General features: G+C 49.3%; 1 protein-coding gene across 2 annotated transcripts in view; it reads right to left on the bottom strand.

Moving 5' to 3' along the window:
* Positions 1-19,922, bottom strand: part of AGPAT3 (1-acylglycerol-3-phosphate O-acyltransferase 3) — an 89,043-nt gene that overhangs the window by 50,041 nt on the left and 19,080 nt on the right. For both annotated transcript variants that reach the window (XM_027547252.1, XM_027547261.1), the window contains exon 2: positions 14,393-14,454. The gene's annotated coding sequence lies outside the window, so the exon portion shown is untranslated. The remainder of the gene's footprint in view (positions 1-14,392; positions 14,455-19,922) is intronic.

Raw genomic sequence — 19,922 nt, 5'->3', positions numbered from 1 at the left:
GAAGGCAGTAATGAGATGTTTTGTATTACCCCTTTATCCAAGTCTTTGAAGCCTGTGTGTTTTTAGCTCTCATGGCTACTTAGTTTTCAAGGTCTGAGGCATCGCACATTGGACCGTCAGCTCTGCCGTTTGGTTACTTGTGTAATGTTTGTGGCAGATGAAAGCTTCTGATCACCCTGACTGGGAGACACTACAGACCCAGGAATCACTCAGCCATGACAGCCTGATGGAAGCAGGGTCAAGTGTGGTGCGCTGGAGGCAGACACAGGATGGGTGAACACAAGACCTCTGGGTCCCTGGTCCTTGCCTGTCTTTTGAAGCTCAGGGTGAAGACAGACAAACCATGAAAATTTTCAGCACATTAATGAGGAGCAAGTTCTCAAAATTGGAGGCCAGCAGAGGCGGGGAGGGACCCTGGATAGACCACTAACCCAGCCCCCTCTCCTGCAGCTGGAGCTCAGGGAGACGTGAGCCCACAGAGGGTACAGACTTGGAGACCTGAGATGCGTGGCCCTGACCTCCTGTCCCCTCTCCCCAGGAGGACTTGGAGCCTCTTCCAGAAGGAAGGAGAGAGGCCCTGTGGGGAGCAGCTCCCAGCCACCCTTACCTGGGCTCTGGGCGCCAGCCTGCAGGACAAGTCCCAAAGGCCCTTAAGTCCCACGAGGTGGCTTTTATCCTGCCCTCAGCCCCGCCCCATTGGCGAGGCAGGAGCTCCTAGGAGGATGGGAAAAAAGATCCTGCCTCTTGCCTGTGCCTGGAGATGGGGGCTTTTCACCCATGACTCAGACTCTGTGCAAGCCAGGAAGGCAGAAGCAGCCAGGAGAGTGGTCTGGGACGGCGCTGCAGGGCCCAGGGGAGAGTGCACTGCTGCCACGGCTGCTGGCCTGGCCCCAAGTGCGGAGAGGAGCCAGAGACTGTGGCTGCCTCCTTCTTTTTCTTATTTTCAGAGGCTGGAAGCCGGGACTTGACCAGCCCCCACACTGAAAGAAGAAGTGCAAGTCCACGGTGAAGAGCCACCCACGTGCAGAGCAGTGAGGAGGGAGGACAGAGAATCCAAATTCAGGCCAAGGGTCAAGGACACACACAGTTCCTGGAAAATGACTGCTCTGCCAAGTGGCAGAAGGAGCTGCTTCTGTACCAACTGGACAGACATCCTGTCCACGGGCACAGGCCCAGCCAGGAAGGAGAGGGGACCAGTGGGAACCCCGTGTCTGGCCAGGAAGAGGGAGGTGGAGGCCACTGAGGGGAACTTGGGGGAAAGCCCTTTAAAAGGAAATGGCCCAGATATGCACTCTTCCTTCCTACCTGGAATGAAGATGAAATGGCAAGAGGGGAGCAGCCTTCTTGAGACCAGCAGGTCACAACCAGGAGGACAGAAGCTGTGGACTGAGGAGTCAGAGTCCTGAGTCCCTGTGGCTCCATGGAGCTACCACCCCTGCTGTGGACTGTCTTACTATTAACAGGACAAACACTGACCTGTGCTGATTTCTTAGAGCACCTGCGCAGGGGCTGAAGCTGCTCCCAGCAGATGTGGAAATCTGGGGCAAAGGTGATTAAAGAGTAGATCTTGAGACTGTTACAAATTAACCTGATCAGTTTACGACTCTCCAGCGGTTCATGAATGTGGCTCTGGCTTCTGCACTCCCATTTCAATCCTGTCTACACTTGAACAGGGAGCTGTGGAGGCCGTGCCCAGCATGCACTGGGTTCTCACACTACCCTTCTGAGCACACACACCCGTGCTCTCTTGCCCTCATGTGTCCTTTCGCAGCATAAATACCCAATGACAGATGGTCCTCTCGGGGACAGTTGCATCATGGGTCCTGATGCCCCCACAGTGTTGGGAGGAGAGCAGAGGCTTGTGGTTAGAACAGGAGAGCTCACCCACCAGGGCCCAGCTGGGCACACAGCACCCTGGTCCCAGTCATGCCAACCAGGCCTGGGATCCATCCACGGCTGGAGGCTGGTCACCCAAGCAACTGCCTCCCCAGCCCCTCACTGGAGCCCCAGGGCCCCCTTCACCCTGCAACCCCGCCCCCAAGGACAGGAGCCCCAGCCCCAGTCTCTGGGCAACACTTTACAACTTCTGCCACTTGCACAGGTTTTTGACTCTAAAAAGTCAAATGCAAGAAAACAATGTCTCAGACACCCTTGTACCCACATTGCCAGGTCGCAGGGCGGGGTCTGAGACAGACCCCAAGTCCAAAAGGGCAGCTCCAGGGACCCGAACTATCAGCCTCGGACAGGCTACCGTTCACACAGACACATGTGCACATGCAGACACGCGTGCAAACACAGACACGCACACCCAGCCTCTGGCTCCTCCCCTGCAGGAGGATGGCTGGTGCAGGCGCCCCCAAGGCCCTGGACCCCAGAGCCTGTGACTCCCCCCACCAGGGTCACAGGTGGTGTCTGAAGACAGGGTTGAGATAAGAGGCTCCCGCCAGGCCAAACCCAATCCTGGTGAAACACAACCGCCCTGGGCCACCCTCCTGGCCCAGGCATGTTCCCACACATTCCAGCTCGGAGCACAAGGCAGGATTAGCACCGTGCCCTCCCCACATCTCCTACGGCACTCAGCTGCGGCTGGGGGCTGGCGCACTGCACACCTGCCTCCCACCTTCCCTCCTCCTCCACACATGCGTGTGCACCACACGCATGCCCACAGATACATCCCACATGTGTGTGCATCATGTGCATCCCACACGCACACACACAGGTGTACCCATACGTACCCCACACGTGTGCACCACACATGTGCGCGCGCACATGGGTGAACCGCACACACCCACAGATGTATCCCACACATGCATCCCACACATGCACCCACTCACCCCCCTGCAAGCCAAGCTGCTCTCTGCCCAGTGCTGCCACCCAGCCCACCCCTTCCCGACCTTCACTAGAGTCCCCCGCCAACCTGAGTCAGCTGGGGCCTCCCTGTCCAGCAAAGGCTGTGACCATGCCAGGCATCTGCTGGGGGCCCCAATGAACCGAGAACAAATCCCCTACCCCCTGGCTGCTGGGCCTGCCGTCCACACACCCCCCACTCCCCACCAGCTGCACTGTGTCCACCAGCTGTCCCTCCATCCGTCTGACCCTCCTCCAGCCCACTCCTGCTGGGGCCCACTGTCCCCTGCTGGCCCCCTGGGAGGGGCTGTCTGTTCTCCCGCAGCATTCACCCCACCTGCCACCCTGCCACACCCCCAGTCAGGCTCCTGTCAGCAACTGTCACCTGGCATTTTGGTGTTCATCTGTTTATTGCTGTCGCCTCAGCCCCCATCCCACCACTGCCCACTGGAATGCAACCCTGGAAGCTGGGAAGGACCCCTAGAAATTGGCAAAGGACAGAGGGTCCCAACATGGGTCTTTAGCACATTTCATGTTTCTCTGTGTCGCCTCCCCCAGGAGCCTCTGACCCCCCAGGAGCCTCTGCCCTCACCAAACAGAGGTCTGCAGGCTGCTCGCCCACCCCTGACCCGAGCAGCACAAGGGACGTGACTGGCCCTTCCCTGCAGTTAGCGACTGTTGAATAAGATCTCAGCTGAACCTGTTTCCAGGCTCAGTGCTTCACCCTCCCCACTGGGCGCCTGACCTCTGGCTGGGACGGCCCGTCCTAGGGGGCCTGGGCAGGTCCACGGTCATGGTGGCCAGGTCCTCTCCAAGCTGACAAACCCCAGTGGACACCAACGGCCCATACCCACAGAGCAGCAGACCCTCCCAGCAGCCACCGGAGCCCAGACCAGGGCCTGTTCCGCAACCACTGACAGGCAGGTTCTTTATAAGCAACCTGACTTCTAAGACAGATAACACATGTCGCTGGTTACAGCATTTTTCCAGTGCGTATGACACGAAGTACCTACAGCAGAGAGAAAACATCCAAATGGTCCTCCCTGGCCCCCAGCTCACTGGCACCAGCCACCAATGCTCCCTCCTTCCTCGGGCTTCAGCTCCTCACACCCAGATCCTGGGGGAAGGATTCTGGTTTCACCTCAAACAAAGAAGCCAACTTTCTCACAATGACCCACCAAGTGTTCGTTAAACCTTCACGAGAGCGGCATCAAGACACAGAGGTATCCTCACACCTGCACCTTCTGCTGACCTCCCAGGATGTCCCCCCACCCCGCCCCGTGCTCTGGGACGTTCCCCACCACATCCACCCAGCATTGTGGCTGTGGGACATGCCTACCTCCCCCGATACCCACTGGCCCATCCTGAGACTCCAGAGGTCGGGAAACGATAGGCAAGATCCCTGGAGACTCACTCAGAGAACCAACCACCTGGGGCCAGTTACTGATAAACAGAAGCACAGCCGACAACTGAAAAAAGCTGTCAAGGTGCCAAACAGTGGAGCTGCTGCAAGGTCCTTCACTGCCCCGATAAAGCCAAGTTCCTGGTGTCCCCGGCATCCCTGAGCCCCACCCTCACAGAGGAAGCCACACACACACACACACACACACACACACACACGCATAAGCCAGTGCAGGAGCTGCCACAGGAAGGGCCCTGTGCTCGGGGGTGTGCGAAGCAGGAGTGTGGTGGCTGTGGTTGGTGACCAGCAGGGACTTATGCACCCGCTGGGCTGCTGCAATAACTGTCAGCATCTATGGCAGAGAAGGAAGGGGATAAAAAGGCCAGCTGACGGTCCTGGGAGGCCAGGGGCGGGGAGTGAGGAGCAGGTGGGGAGCGCCACAGCTGGGGCCCACGTGCCCTGCTGCCCACTCCAGTGTCACCCCTGGGGCTCCCTATCCCTCATTTGCAGATGATGCCCAGAGCCTGTCTGGTCACAGCAGGGACTCTGAGAGGGCACAAGGGCAAACACCCGGCATGGCACCGCATGTGCCAGAGAGCGGGCGTGAAAACACCGTGTGCCCAAATCCTGGTCCTCAGGTTTTCACATTATTTGAGACGTGAATACACTCTGTCTCTGTCTCAGGCATCCCAGAGTCAGAAGGAGGGGTACCATGGGGAGGAGTGAGTTGAACAGGTTCAACATGCAAAATTCAAGAGCAGGCGGGAAAGCAAAGGAGAAGGATGGTAACGAGATGATTATGAGCAGAAAGTCCAAGCTCGTCAGTGATCGCGACAAGCATACACAGCAGTCTACAGGTCCAGTCGCGTGCTAGACCACAGGAGATAAGCAAAGCTAAGACACAGTACCACAGAAAGACAGAAACTGCAGGCAAAGGAAAGACACACAAACACCCACAGGAAGAACGCTGGCCTGAGAGAGTAACATCGAGACACAGACTAGGAGCCGAGAGAGGTCCTGGAGCCGTGAAGAGGGTTGGCACATGGGGACAGGTGGCTCTGTGCCTGCGACAGGACTGGAGGCCGTGCCCGGGCCACCAAAAGGCCCAGCGAGGGGCTCCGATGTGCTGCAGGGGACAGAGGAGTCCGAGCACAGGGGGCTGACCCGACAAGACACGCTGTGCGCTCAACAACCAGGCAGGGCAGGGGAGGGTGTGGAGGAGGCGTGGCAGAAGCAGGGTGATCCCATCACTCCACGAGCAGCAGCAGGTACACCTGCCCGGGTGTGCAGGGCGGTCGGGAGCAGGTGCCAGGGAAGGGAACGGCTCGGGGAGGGAGGCCACAGGGCATCTTACTGTTGCTCTCAGGAGAAAAACAATAGACATTATCTGAAAGGAGGGGACTCTGGATCTGACATAAATCTGCTCACACCTAGGTAACCACTAATGCCAAGAGCACTTTCCTGACTGTCAGGTCAGCATCACCAAACACAAAACGAGATACTAGAAAGGCCAAGAACAGACACCACAAAGAGAACAGGGGAATGTGTCTGTGTATGGGTACCATTCCATCCGTATTCACCCCCCAAATACATAGAATACTGACGGCATTAATCCAAACACACGGGTCAGGTCAGCACAAATGGATGAAGATCAGTTACACAAAGGGAAGCACTTTCTTGCGAGTAGCACTGAATCATACATATTACCATATGTAAAATAGGTGGCCAGCGGGAATTTGCTGTATGAAGCAGGGAACCCAAATCTGGTGCCCTGTGACAATTTAGAGGAGTGGGATGGCGAGGGGGGCTCAAGAGGGAGGACACATATGTATACCTATGGCTGACTCATGTTGATGTATGGCAGAAATTAACACAATATTGAAGTTATTCTCCAATTAAAAATAAAATTTTTCAAAAGTTCAGCTCTGCTAGGTATAAGAGAATAGTTCAACCAAAACAGTTCAGCAGGATTGAAAACAATGAATAAATATACATGAGGAATGCTCAAAAAATAGGGTCCAAAATCTTGATATTGGAGAAGAAAATGTCAGGCAAGTGAAATTAAATGACACAAAGCAGGACTATTTATAATGCTAGAAACTAAAATTCTCAAGGGAGATGTAAGTTTAGATCTACAGACCAAGCAATGCAGCTTCACGTTTCAGGAAGCAGAAATCACGGGGATACCACAGAAACAAATCAAAGCATCTCCTGGTAATAGGAGATGTCAGTACATTGCTCTGAATCCAGGAAAGAATAGTGTTTCAGAACCAAGAGAGACCTCAGATTATGCCGCCCGTTGATGTGCAGCTGGAGGACAAGCAGCCAGGCCTGTACTTGATAAGACAGGATGCACTTTCTCTCAGCTGCTTACAGAAGCGTTCACAAACAGTGCCCATGAATTAAGCAACGAAGACATTTTCAACCAATCCTAAACAGGAAGTAAGATGCAAACAATATTGCCTAGAAATGAATAACAAAATCAGGAAACAGAAAAGGCCTGCTCCCTTGCCCCAAAATGTCAGTGTTCTCCCCTGACAAGTTACTCTCCAGGGAAAGTAGAGACCCCCAACTGCAAAATTCCTAGAAAACACAATGAAAACGAAAGCAGCACTTAAGAGGAAGATTTATCACATTAAATACTTTAAATCTTTAGAAATGAGAACATGAAAATAAGAGAGTTAAGCCTCCAATTCAGAAAGTTAGAAGAAAATTAAAAAGTAACTGAAGGAATTAATAAAAGTAAAAGCAAAAATGAGTTAGGAAAAAAGTATTCTAATTAATGACTAAAGCTTAAAAGCTGGTTTTGGAAAAAAATCAATAAAACAGGTAAGTTCCCTATAGCAAGAAAAATAAACTAAGGAAAGGCAGAACGCACAAAGAATGCACAAAGAATGAGAATAACCATCAAAAGAAAATAGAGTTTTAAAAAAATCATGGAAATAACTGTACATCTCTATGCAAATAAACTTGAAAACTTGGGTGACATAGAGAATTTTCTAAGAGAAAAAATTTTTTTTTCTTTATAAAAACAGTGACCACAGAAAAGACAGAAAGTCTGAGCAGACCTAATTTTATAGAATTAAAAATTAATGAAAGATACCAAACCCAGATGACTCAGAAGAGAATTTTACCAACCCTGTAAGATCAGATTGTCTTAACATAATCTAACCTTCTCCAGAACACAGAGAAGGAAATTTCCAAGTGCCTTTTTATGAAGGAAGTGTGACCCTGAATTCACAATGTGAGAATGAACACAGAAAAAGGGGAATCTGTCTAAACAACGGTTCTCAGGAGTGATCTGGGAAGCCCAGGGGACCCTAAGACCCTGTCGTGGGATCAGACTCATCTGTTTTCCAAGCACATTCTTGGTAAAGCGGAGTTTTCGTCACTAGCCCCACCAAACTGCACAGTAAAGCGAACTGAGTGCAGAGCCAGATAGTTCAGTCCAGTCGCTCAGCCCTGTCTGGCTCTTTGCGACTCCATGGAGAGGAGCACACCAGGCCTCCCTGTCCTTCACCATCTGCAGATACTTCAGGGGTCTCCTATTGGGTCATATGCTTGAGAGATCTACTACATTGTAGTAATATAAATTTACAAATAGCTGAGGAAAGAAGAGAAGCAAAAGGCAAAGGAGAAAGAGAAAGGTATACCCAACTGAACACAGAGTTCCAGAGAATAGCAAGGAGAGATAAAAAGGCCTTCTTCAATGAACAATGCCAAAAAGAAGGAACAATAGAATGGGAAAGGCTAGAGACCTCTTCAAGAAAACTGGAGGTAACAAGGGAACATTTCATGCAAGGATGGGCCTGATAAAGGACAGGAACAGTAAGGACCTAACGGGAGCAGAAGAGGTTAAGAGGTGGCAAAAAACTACACAGAAGAACTATACAAAAAAGGTCTTGATGACCCAAATAACCACGATGGTGTGATCACTCACCTGGCGCCAGGCATCCTGAAGCGCGAGGTCAAGTGGGCCTTAGGAAGCAACACTGCGAACAAAGCTAGTGGAGGCGATGGGATTCCGGCTGAGCTGTTTCAAACCCTAAAAGATGATGCTGTGAAAGTGCTGCACTCAATATGCCAGCAAATTTGGAAAACTCAGCAGTGGCCACAGGACCGGAAAAGGTCCGTTTTCATTCCAATCCCAAAGAAGGGCAATGCCAAAGAATGTTCAAATTACCATATAATTTCACATGCTAGCAAACTAATACTCAAAATTCTCCATGCCAGACTTCAATAGTACGCAAAACAAGAACTTCCAGATGTTGAAGCTGGATTTAGAAAAGGCAGAGAAACCAGAGATCAAATTGCCAACATCGGCTGGTTCATCGAAAAAGCAAGAGAAACATCTACTTCTGCTTCACTGATTGTGCTAAAGCCTCTGACTGTGTGGATCATAACAAACAGTTGAAAAATTTTTAAGGAAAGGAGCTTCCCTGGTGGCTCAGACTGTAAAGAGTCTGCCTGCAATGCGGGTGACTTGGGTTTGATCCCTGTGTCCGGAAGAGCCCCTGGAGAAGGAAATGGCAACTCGCTCCAGTATTCTTGCCTGGAAAATTCCATAGGAGAAGACTGGCAGGCTACAGTCCATGGGGTCATGAAGAGTCGTACACAACTGAGCGACTTCCCTTTACCTATCTCCTGAGAAACCTGTATGCAGGTCAAGAAGCAACATTCAGATCCAGACATATTACAATGGACTGGTTCAAAATTGGGAAATGAGTATGTTAAGGCTGTATGTTGTCACCCTGCTTATCTAACTTCTATGCAGAGTACATCATCTGAAATTCCAGGCTGGATGAATCCCAAGCTGGAATCAAGATTGCTGGGGGAAATATCAACAACTTAAGATATGTAGATAATACCACTCTAAGGGCAGAAAGTGAAGAGGGACTAAAGAGCCTCTTGATGAAAGTGAAAGAGGAGAGTGGGAAAAAAAACTGGCTTAAAATTTAACATTCAAAAAACAGACATCATGGCATCCAGTCCCATCACTTCATGGCAAAGAGAAGGGGAAAAAGTGGAAGCAGTGACAAGATTTTATTTTCTTGGGCTCCAAAATCACTGTGAATAGTCACTGCAGCCATGAAACTAAAAGACCCGTGCTCCTTGGAAGGAAAGCTATGACAAACCTAGACAGCATATTAGAAAGCAGAGACACTGCTTTGCCAACAAAAGTCCATATAGTCAAAGTTATGGTGTTCCAGCAGTCACGTATGGATGTGAGAGTTGGATCATAAAGAAGGCTGAGTACTAAAGAATTGATACATTCAAATTGTGGTGCTGAAGAAAACTCTTGAGAGTTCCCTGTACTGCAAGGAAATCAAACCAGTCAATCCTAAAGGAAATCAACCCTGAATATTCATTAGAAGGATTGATGCGGAAGCTGCAATACTTTGGCCACCTGATGCAAAGAGTTGACTCACTGGAAAAGACCCTGATGCTGGGAAAGATTGAGGGGAGGAGGAGAAAGGGCCAACAGAGGATAAGATGGCCAGATTGCATCACCGACTTGATGGACATGGGTTTGAGCAAACTCCAGGAGATAGCAGAGGACACAGGAGCCTGGCGTGCTGCAGTCCACGGGGTCACAAAGAGTCAGACACAACTTAGTGACTGAACACCACCACCAACAAGGAATATATAAAACAATCTCTCTCTCCTCATTATATTTTTTTTCAGTTTTGGAAAATATTGTTTTTCGGTGTCCAACTCTTTGTGACCCCATAGACTGCAACATACCAGGTTTCTTTGTCCTTCACTATCTCCTGGAGTTTGCTCAAATATACTTTTTATTAAAAAATATTCTTTATGTTAACATGTAATGGGTTTATTGCTGCTCTTTTAAGTGAATGAATCATTAAATAAAATTTTTAAATGTTCTGTGCTACTGTGGCATTGCTGACATTTGGGACCTCTGTCATAGGGCTGCTGTGGGGCTGTTCTGTGCATCACAGGACATCTGCCTTCTACCCACGAGACACCCGTAGAAACACCCAACACACCAGCGGTGTCAACCAAAAACCTCTCCTGACATCACCAAATGTACCCCTGTGTAGAGGAAGGATCACCCTCAGCTGAGAACAATGGAAGTTATACCTTACAAAAGCAAGAGCTTTATATGGTCCCCCATAATTTTTTGAGTGTAAAGAGACCAAAACTTTGAGAACCATTACTCCTTACTTATGAAAATAAATACAAAACTTCCTTTAAAAATTAGCAAACAGAATCTCACAGCACATTAAAAAGACAACATGGCAGGACCCAGCGGGGTGTGCTCCAAGAATGCAAGGACGGACACGGCAGGACCCAGCGGGGTCTGCTCCAAGAATGCAAGGATGGTCTGACGGTTTGCTGTTGCTGTTTTGTTGCTAAGTTGTGTCCGACTCTTTGCAACCCCATGGACTGTAGCCTACCAGGCTCCTCTATCCATGGCCTGTTACTTAACAGGTCAATCAGATGTGTGAACACAGACATATGCAATAAATATATCTTAGCAAACTGATTTCATCATGTAGTTAACGGAAACAAAATGTCATGACCAAGTTTGGTTTATGGCAGGACACAGGACGATCTACCACAGAAATTCAATTGATCTAATCATTGTCAATAGAGACTAAAAAAGAAAAAACATGATTATGTCATGAGCTTCAGGAAAAGCCCCCGATGACAGTGCCATCCATGACTGTTTAGGGACGTCCACCCTTGAGGCCCCTAATCCTCAGAGAGCTCACTGCAGCCTCCGTGATGAGACAAGGAAAGAAGTAACAGAAATCAGGGTGAAAAAGAAGGAAACCAGCTTTCCTTCTTTTTAGACAATCATAACCCGTAGGTGATATGATTGTCTACAAAATCCAAGAAGCTCTTAAGGCAAGTTATCTGTGATAGCGAGGGATAGGTGGGCAGCTGGGCAGGGCCTCCCTCCTCCCGGGTCCCCTTGCAGCCAGTGGTTCCCTTGAGAGAAGCTCACTTTGCTGGGGGACCGGGAGGACAGCAAAGCAGCGCTGAAGCTGAGAAGGGGCCACAGGTGGACAATGCAACCAGCACTCACAGGCCAGCCTCTGTCTAGCACCCACCTGCCTTGGCCCTGGGGTCCCTGTGCTTCCAAGGACATGCTCCTGAATGTAAATTAACACACAAGCCAGCGGGAGACCACTTCAGGCAGGCCGGAACCGAGTGTGGAAAGGCAGCTCCAGACCTGACGCCCGTCCCTGGGGCAGCCAGACCCCTTGGAGCAGAGTGAGCTATGTGGGTGCTCAGGCTCCGCAAGGGCTCCAAAGGACTCTCTAGCCTCGGCTCTGTTCACCAGGAGACAAGGGGCTGTCAGGCAGACGGTGTCTCGGGGACACCGGGCCTCGTGGTGGAGCAGAGTCAGACCAAGGCCTCCGCCTGCTTGTGCCTCTGCTGTGCTTGCTCTTTATGTGCTGGAAGGACACGGCTCTGTTACTGGACTCTGGTGACCAGCTGAATGTAACCACGTGTGCACATACCCTTACATGTGTCCCAACGAGAGGAACACAGTGTGGAATGTTCCAAAAAACAGACGCTCCTGGGTGGCAAGGGAATCCGGCCTAGGCCACTGTTCTTGTAGAGCCTACCCCACCCCACCCCCAACCTACAAACAGCACCAGCCAGGGGCTCTACACGGGCAGGGGGCAAAGTCTACCTTCCAGCAGGGGGGCGGCCTGGGCCAGGCAGGGCCGCTCACACTGACGCAGTGTCCGAGAGGGTGAGCCTTGCTCTCTGCCAATTGTGCCCACTGCGCTCACCCGACCCCCTTCACCCAGCCCCTGAACAGAAGGATGAGCACGCCAGTTACACTTTCTGAGAAGACACACATATCTCAGGTCATGAAAGCACACTCTGGGTCTAGGAAACTGAAAACCAGAGCCAGGCATCACGCTCTGGAATCATCAGCCAGACTTCTTACAAAGCTTGTGTGTGTGTGCGCACGTGTGCACATGTTTGTACGTACATGTATGTCCAATCATGCTCTTTAGAACATGCATGAAAGAGGCGGCTACGTCTTTTTAAACAAGGTAGGTTTGTGTATGCTAAAAGACCCCAAGCAGGTTAAAATCAAGTCCCACAGACAGACGTCATGACACATAAACGTTTTCAGAAACTGCATAAGTGTTCTCATGTGTATGTTGACAAGTTCTGGAAGGATAAAGCACAAACCATTTACAGTGTCAGCTCCCTCCAGAAAAAAAAAGGTGGGATTTGGGATGGAGGAAAGAATGAAATTTTGATTACTTATTAGGTTTGGTTCTGTGTTTAATTTTTACAAGCATACATCACTTCTTTAATTAAAATGTAAATATTAACAAAAAGTTATCTGCTGGTTTATAAAGCTCCAATCTTATGTCTTTGCAACCATTACAAGGCCTAATCAATTAGGCTGAACCCGAATAAGATTGTGTTTAAGGGGAAAAGCTTGCCCTGCAGGACACCAGCCTCCTCCAGACACAACTTGGCCGGTCAAAGTCTGAGCCCTTTGCGAGTCCCCTCGTGTCTCCTTTAGAACAAAGAGGACCTGTCCCCAAACATGGCCGAGTGGGGGGGCCTCCCACCTTATCTGCCCTCGCAGCCCCTCCCTCTGCACCCCAACCCCCCCACCCCCACCCCAGACTGAGTTCTGAGATCCACGTGGGCCATGGGAGCAGGCAGGGAACGGCATTGTTTCAGCATCAGTACCTAAGAAAGACTAAAGAAAACCTTCTAATCACCTTAAAACTTGTAAGCAAAGCTAATGGAAAACTCGTAGGAGCTAAAACTGCAGTAAGCTACGTAGGAGAGATGTTGTGTTTGTTTTACCATTCATCAGTGGGCGGGGCGGGGGTGCAGAGCCAGAGACCATCATTGTGCCTGGGGCCGTGTGGCAGGTGGGGTGCTTCTCATGACCACTCAGGCCCCAGGGCCCGAGAATCCACGCAGCCAAGGTCTGAGCGTGTTCCCGGCTTCCTGCAGGGCTGGGCCAGGACGCCATGACCAGCACCAGAGTCCACCAGGGCATGGGAGCAGGAGCGGCAGGGACAGGACCACACACCCCTGCCCTCAGAGCAAAGCAATCATCGTGATCCTGTGTCCTTCTCAAAAAACACAGGTAAGACTCGCTGTTCACAGATGGGAAGAGGATTGAATGATGAGGGTTTTTTTAAGTGCTCAGCTAGGAGCCGACTTGCAGGAAAACAGAGGGAAGAGTGACTGATGAGCCCCCTGCTCCCACCCTTGTCCACCTGCCTCCTCTCTCCACTCATCACACCAGCACACCGTGGTCTATAACTGCCATTTCTCTGATGACTAAGTCGCACATCTTTCCAGATGTTTATCGTTATTAGACACTCGGGTACCTTTTGAGAGGTGCCGGTTCAAGTCATAAACAGACGATTTGCTTTAACTTTCAGCACTGATGAGTACCAGCTTATTGTGGTGGGGGGGTGGGGGCGGGGGGTGCTGTATCTTTCCTGTTTCTAAAAACTGTTCCGTTGTATGCAGGTAACTGAACGTCGTTTCTTCTTGTAAATGCTGAGTTAATCTTGTTGGGTGCTTGGTTATCAGTCTGATCTGGGAATTGTCCAGTAGCTGAAGAGCACTGAGTCTCTGACTGGCTGCTCCTCTTCCCGCTCCTGTTCCCAGCCCTCAATGGCTACAGAACTTGAGGCCCCGTACCCAGAAAGAGGGAGACCAAACTGACTTCCATCTCTGACCTCCCCAGTTCTGTCCTTCCGGGAAAGGCCTGGCTGATGATGGGTGCCGTTGGCCACTCTCCCCCAGAAACAAAGCAGTGCTGACGACACACGGCTGCCGTGCACAGAGCAATGTGCTTCGCTGATCAGAAAGCTCTTGGTGCCCCCCACAGCCCTGCTGGACTCCTTTAGGAAAATCAACCAGCAATGCGTTAAGGCCCAACTGTGCCCACTCCGTCCCTTCAGTGTCACTGAGGCTGGGCCAGCGAGCCTGGCTCTCCAAGCAAGGAACTTCTGTGTCTGCCAATGGAGCCAGGTCCAGAGGACTGGGGTGGGACCCTGTCTGGCTGGGACTGCTCCAGGGGACAGAAATAAACACACGCACACACACAACCGCACATGCGCACACACACGCGGCTAAAGCATCAGGCACCTCCCTCTCTGGACTCACCGAGGCCCAGGGTCAGCAGGGTCAGCGGGAGAATCGTCCTCGGAGGTTTCTAACTTCAAGGCCTGAAAGTGAAAGACACAACACAGGATAGTTAGGCAGGATTAGAAAAACGCCAGCGAACGAACTACATGCTGTTACCCTGATCAAAAAAGTGCACGTCAGGGAGGCGGACGGTTATGAATGAACTGATTTCCTGATGAACTGAACCGTCCGCTAACTGAGGCAAACACCAGGGACACAGCCTCGCGGGGCCTTTCCGAGAGCTGCTACTGTCCTCTGCCTTCTAAGGAGGCCTGACAGATGGCCCATAAATGAACATACCCAGAGAGAGGCAGAGCGCACACCCCAGGAAGGGCTGCAAAGCAATTTCAACCTCCATGGGGGGCTGGCAGGAGCAGCGGAAGGTGGGCTGCCTCCTGCCTTGGAAGAGGAGCAGAACAGCCTTCAGGTCTCTGGCCTCTGGGCGATGAGGCTCCAGCTCCCAGGACAATGACCGTGCTGACCTCAGCAGCTCTCACCTTCCTCCAAACCCACTAACCCTGCAGACGGGCTCGTCTCCAGGTCAGCCCAGCCCTCCTCCAGTACGGCTTAACTTGTGATCAAGGAAGCCAAAACCAGGCCTACTGGCTAAGTTTAGTCCTTGTTTTTGTGTGTTTGTTTTTAACTACAGGTAAGAGTCACCATTTAAATCATTGTGCTGTGTCCAGCTCGGTGGCCTGAAGAGCATTCACACCGTTGGGCTGCTCTCAGCACCACCCATTCACAGACCTTGTCCATCTTCCCACACTGAACCTCGGCCCCATCACTCGCTCACTGCCCTCCCCCTCCCCAGCCTCTGGCCCTGCCATCCTGCCTGCAGTCCCTGGGACTTGACTCCTCTAGGGACCTCACGTAAGTGGATCACTCCAGTGTTTGTCCTTCGTGTCTGACTTATGTCATGGAGCATCCTGTCCTCAAGGTTCACTCATGTTGTAGCATGTGTCAGATTTTGTTTTATGCTAAGTTGCTTTAGTCGTGTCCGACTCTTTGCGGCCCCAAGGACAGTAGCCCTCCAGGCTCCTCTGTCCATCGGATTCTCCAGGCAAGAATACTGCAGTTGGCATAGTTTTCTTCTGCTTGGGATTTGTGGATCTTCTTGAAAATCAGTTTTCATCAAATTTGCAAAATTTTAGCCATTTTTTTCCAAATATTTTTCATCATACATCCTTTTCAATTTCCTATTTTTATCCTTCTTTATGGTTACACTGATGATGTTTTTTTTTTTTTCCTGCCTCTTTCCTATGTTTCATTTTAGAAAGTTTCTGGTGCTATGTCTTCAAGAATACTGATCTTGTGTCTGCAGTGTCTGACCCACTATGAACCCACCCAGTGCAGGGCTTTCCTCTCGAGGAGACTTGGGTCTTTTTTTACACCATTCATTTTCTCCTCATCTTGTGCATAGTTTCTCTGTGTCACTGAACACGTGGGCCATATTTATAACAGACATTTTTAACATCCTTCTATCCTGATTCTACCATCTGGATAGCGTGGATCCACCTGGATCTGTTTCTAATTGATTTTTCTCAACTTCTGGGTTACATTTTCCCACCTGTTTGCATGACGAATACTTTCTGCCTGGTTACTAGACACTGTGAACGTGGCGTGTTGGGGGCTGAGTTTGCTGTCATCCCTCAAATATTGTCAGCCTCATTAGTGGATGTCGTTAACTTACTCAGGAGTTGTTCAACTCTCTCCAGGCTTCCTTCAAGGCTTTGTGTCTATGGGTCCTGAGCAGGCTCACGTCTGGGGAGGAGACTACGGCCTTTGAGGACCCTGCTCGAGGCCCTCTGAACTGTGAGGTCTTTCCACCTGGCTGCTGAGTATGCGACTTCACTCACAGCCCATGTGAACTGAGGAAACAGTGATACCCACACTCTTCCAGGTCCCCTGACCTTGGGGGCATCCCCCACACATGCGATGGTCAACACAGTCTAAGCGCGGGATGGGGGTTCTCAGCTTCCTAGAGCTCCTGATTCATGCACTCCTATCCTCTCCAGCATTTCCCCCACAGATTCCAGCCTCCCTGGAGCCCGGGTCGCCAGGCTCCGCCTCCACCACCCTCCCTGTGCTCAGCTGGCAGCTGCAGGGGATGAGCTGAAGGGGGCGCCCCTCCTGTGGGGTCACTGTCCAGCACTCCTGCCGTGCGGTGTTTGACGTTACAACCTTACATGCTTCTGTTTGGTTTTTCCTGCTGTTCAACACAGGATGTAAGATCTGGTCCACGTCACCCCATCATGGCTAGAAGGGATGTTGGGATCCCGCATTTGCATTCCATTTCTCACTCATCCAAGTGGGCACCACTGCATTTAGTTGAGAGGCGCTGACCATATCGGAGGCAGAGGCTGCAGCCGTATAGAACGGTGACGCTCACGACGTCTGGAGAGATGACTGGCGACTCTCCTGCACCCAGGCGGATGGAGGGGTGGTCCAGGTGGGTGACAGCACAGGCAGGAGGGTGCGGTCAGAACCAGCGGCAGGGGGCAGGACCTCCCCACTCACTGTTCCTGCTCGAGAGCATCACTGGCACTCAGGTACTGGCCGTACAGCCTCGTCAGAGCTCTCTCTACCTTCTAGTACAAGCCCCTAGTCAAATGAGTTATTTGCATATTTTCTCTCATCTAGTGGGTTGTCTTTTCACTTTCTTGATGGCGTTCTTTGAAGCACAAAGACTTTTAATTTTGATGTTAAAAGCCAGAGAAAAAGTCAGATCATCTGCAAAGAAGAGATAGCCTGACAACGGTTTGTTAGCAAACAAAGGATGCCAGAGGCCAGCACACAATGTCGTACTGAAAGGACCCAACAGCCAACCTGGATTCTACAATCGGCAAGCCCATCTCCAGAGCAGCAGGGAAACCCAAACAAAAGTGGGGAAAGCTTGCCACCTCAGAACCTGATGAAAGGCATTTCTAACGCATGTACACTTGAACAGGAACAAGTGAGCTCAGATGGAATGTCAGAGATGCAAAAAGAATAAAGAGCAAAGAAAGAGGCAGGTATGTCTACAAATCTAAATAAGACTAATACTGAGGCTGCAGCGGCAAAGACTAGTGGGTTAAAAAAGTTAAGTATACAATAACACTCGGAAGGGGTAGTGGGGTGATCTCAGGTCCTTGGGTTACCCCCAAGAGTAAAGTACAAGTTAGTTTTAGACATTTGATAAGTTAGAATGTTGTAATTTCTGGAAAACCATCAAAGGTGCAGAAAAAGTCTATAACTTCCTGGTGGTAGAGGTAAAAAAAAAAAAAAAACCAACGGATCAATAACCAACTCAAAAAAAAGGAGAAGGAAAGAAAAAAGAAACACCGCACAGATAAAATAGTAAAGTATAAGATGGTGGATTTAAACTCACATCCATCTGTAATTACATTTACAACGGCTCTGGTTAAAAAATTCTTAACTGTCAGAATTTTTTAAAAAAGAATATCAAACTTCAATTTAAAATACCATGTTAAAAAAACTACTTTAATTATATTGGGTTGGCCAGAAAGTTTGTTTGGGTTTTTCCGTAAGATGTTACAGAAAAACCCAAATGAACTTTCTGGCTGACCCAACATGTATGTGTTTACAAGGTACATCTAAGACTTAAAAATAAAAAAGAGTTAAAAATAAAAGAACAGAAGGAGTACACAAGACAAATACGACCCAGAGGCTCAGCCACACGAATCTCAGACCAAGCCGACTTGCTGGCAAGACGCACTGGTGGGGACAGACGATCACTCCATGTGACACACACGTCAGGCGTGAAGAAGATGCCACGGTTTTAACCTGTGTCACTCATAACACAGCCCCAAACACACAAAACAAAAACTGAGAGAAATGCAAGAATCAGTAGGCAAATCCACGGTGATGACTGAAGATTCTAACAGACCCACTCTCTGTATTTGGTAAAATAGATAAAATAAATGACTGAAGATACAAGAGTTGGCAAACATGTTCTGGAAAGGGCCAAAGAGTAAATATTTTAGATTTTTCAGGGCAAATGGTCTCTATTGAAGCTATTCAACCAAGTCATGGTGCAAAAACAGCCACAGCAACACATAAACCAAGGGAGTGGATGTGATCCCATAAGCATTTATCTCTAGTAAGTCCAGTACTTGAGGCTCTGTGCTTCCACTGCAGAGGCCGCAGGCTTGATTCCTGGTAATTAGGGAACCATGATCCCATATGCCATGTGGCATGACCAAAAAATAAAAGTTAAAGCAAAAAAAAAGAATTTATTTCTAGAAATAGGTGGCAAGCCAGATTAAGCTTACGGGCTATACTTTTGCAAAGACCTAATATAGGAGGTTTAAACAACACGATTAATGAACCTACCAAAACTAATCTCACCAATCACAGAATACAGTCTTTTCAAAGATGCACAGAGCATTTCTAAAATGTGACCATAATGCTAGCCATAAAACAGGTCTTAACAAATTTCAAAAGACAGGCATCAATCAGAGTATATTCTTTGACCAAAATTTACTGATGCAAAAGAAAAAGGTAACAAAAAAGACACTGGGGAAAATTCTCATACACTTAGACAGTCCATCAACAGAAGAATGGATAAAGAAGATGCGGTGCCAATACACGATGGGATCTCAGCCACAAAAGGAACAGAACTGTACAACCTGCAGAGATGTAGATGGACCTAGAGACCGTCAGAGTGAAGGAAGTCAGAAAGAGAAAAACACTGTTAACGTATCACTTCTGGAATTTAGAAAAACGATACTGATGAACTTTTTTGCAAAGCAGAAATAGAGATGACGATGCAGAGAATGGTTGCATATGGATGTATGGATACCGAGGAAGGAAAGAGAGTGTGGGGTGAATTGGGAGACTGGGATTGATGCACATACACTATTGATATTATGTATAAAACAGATAACTAATGAGAACCTACTGTTAAGCACTGGGAACTCTACTCAGTGCTCTGTGGTGACCTAAATTGGAAGGAAACCCAAAAAAGGGGATATATGGAATGAGGTTCGTGACATTGTACAGGAGACAGTGATCAAGACCATCCCCATGGAAAAGAAATGCAAAAAAAGCAAAATGGCTGTCTGGGGAGCCTTACAAATAGCTGCAAAAAAAAGAGAAGTGAAAAGCAAAGGAGAAAAGGAAAGATATAAGCATCTGAATGCAGAGTTCCAAGAACAGCAAGAAGAGATAAGAAAGCCTTCTTCAGAGATCAATGTAAAGATAGAGGAAAACAACAGAATGGGAAAGACTAGAGATCTCTTCAAGAAAATCAGAGATACCAAAGGAACATTTCATGCAAAGATGGGTTCGACAAAGGACAGAAATGGTAGGGACCTAACAGAAGCAGAAGACATTAAGAAGAACTGTACAAAAAAGATCTTCACGACCCAGATAATCACGATGGTGTGATCACTGACCTAGAGCCAGACATCCGGGAATGTGAAGTCAAGTGGGCCTTAGAAAGCATCACTACAAACAAAGCTAGTGGAGGTGATGGAATGCCAGTTGAGCTATTCCAAATCCTGAAAGA

The sequence above is a fragment of the Bos indicus x Bos taurus genome, chromosome 1 (genome assembly GCF_003369695.1).
Source record: "Bos indicus x Bos taurus breed Angus x Brahman F1 hybrid chromosome 1, Bos_hybrid_MaternalHap_v2.0, whole genome shotgun sequence".
Taxonomy (NCBI): Eukaryota; Metazoa; Chordata; class Mammalia; order Artiodactyla; family Bovidae; genus Bos; species Bos indicus x Bos taurus.
This window is presented reverse-complemented; position numbering and strand designations above follow the sequence as displayed.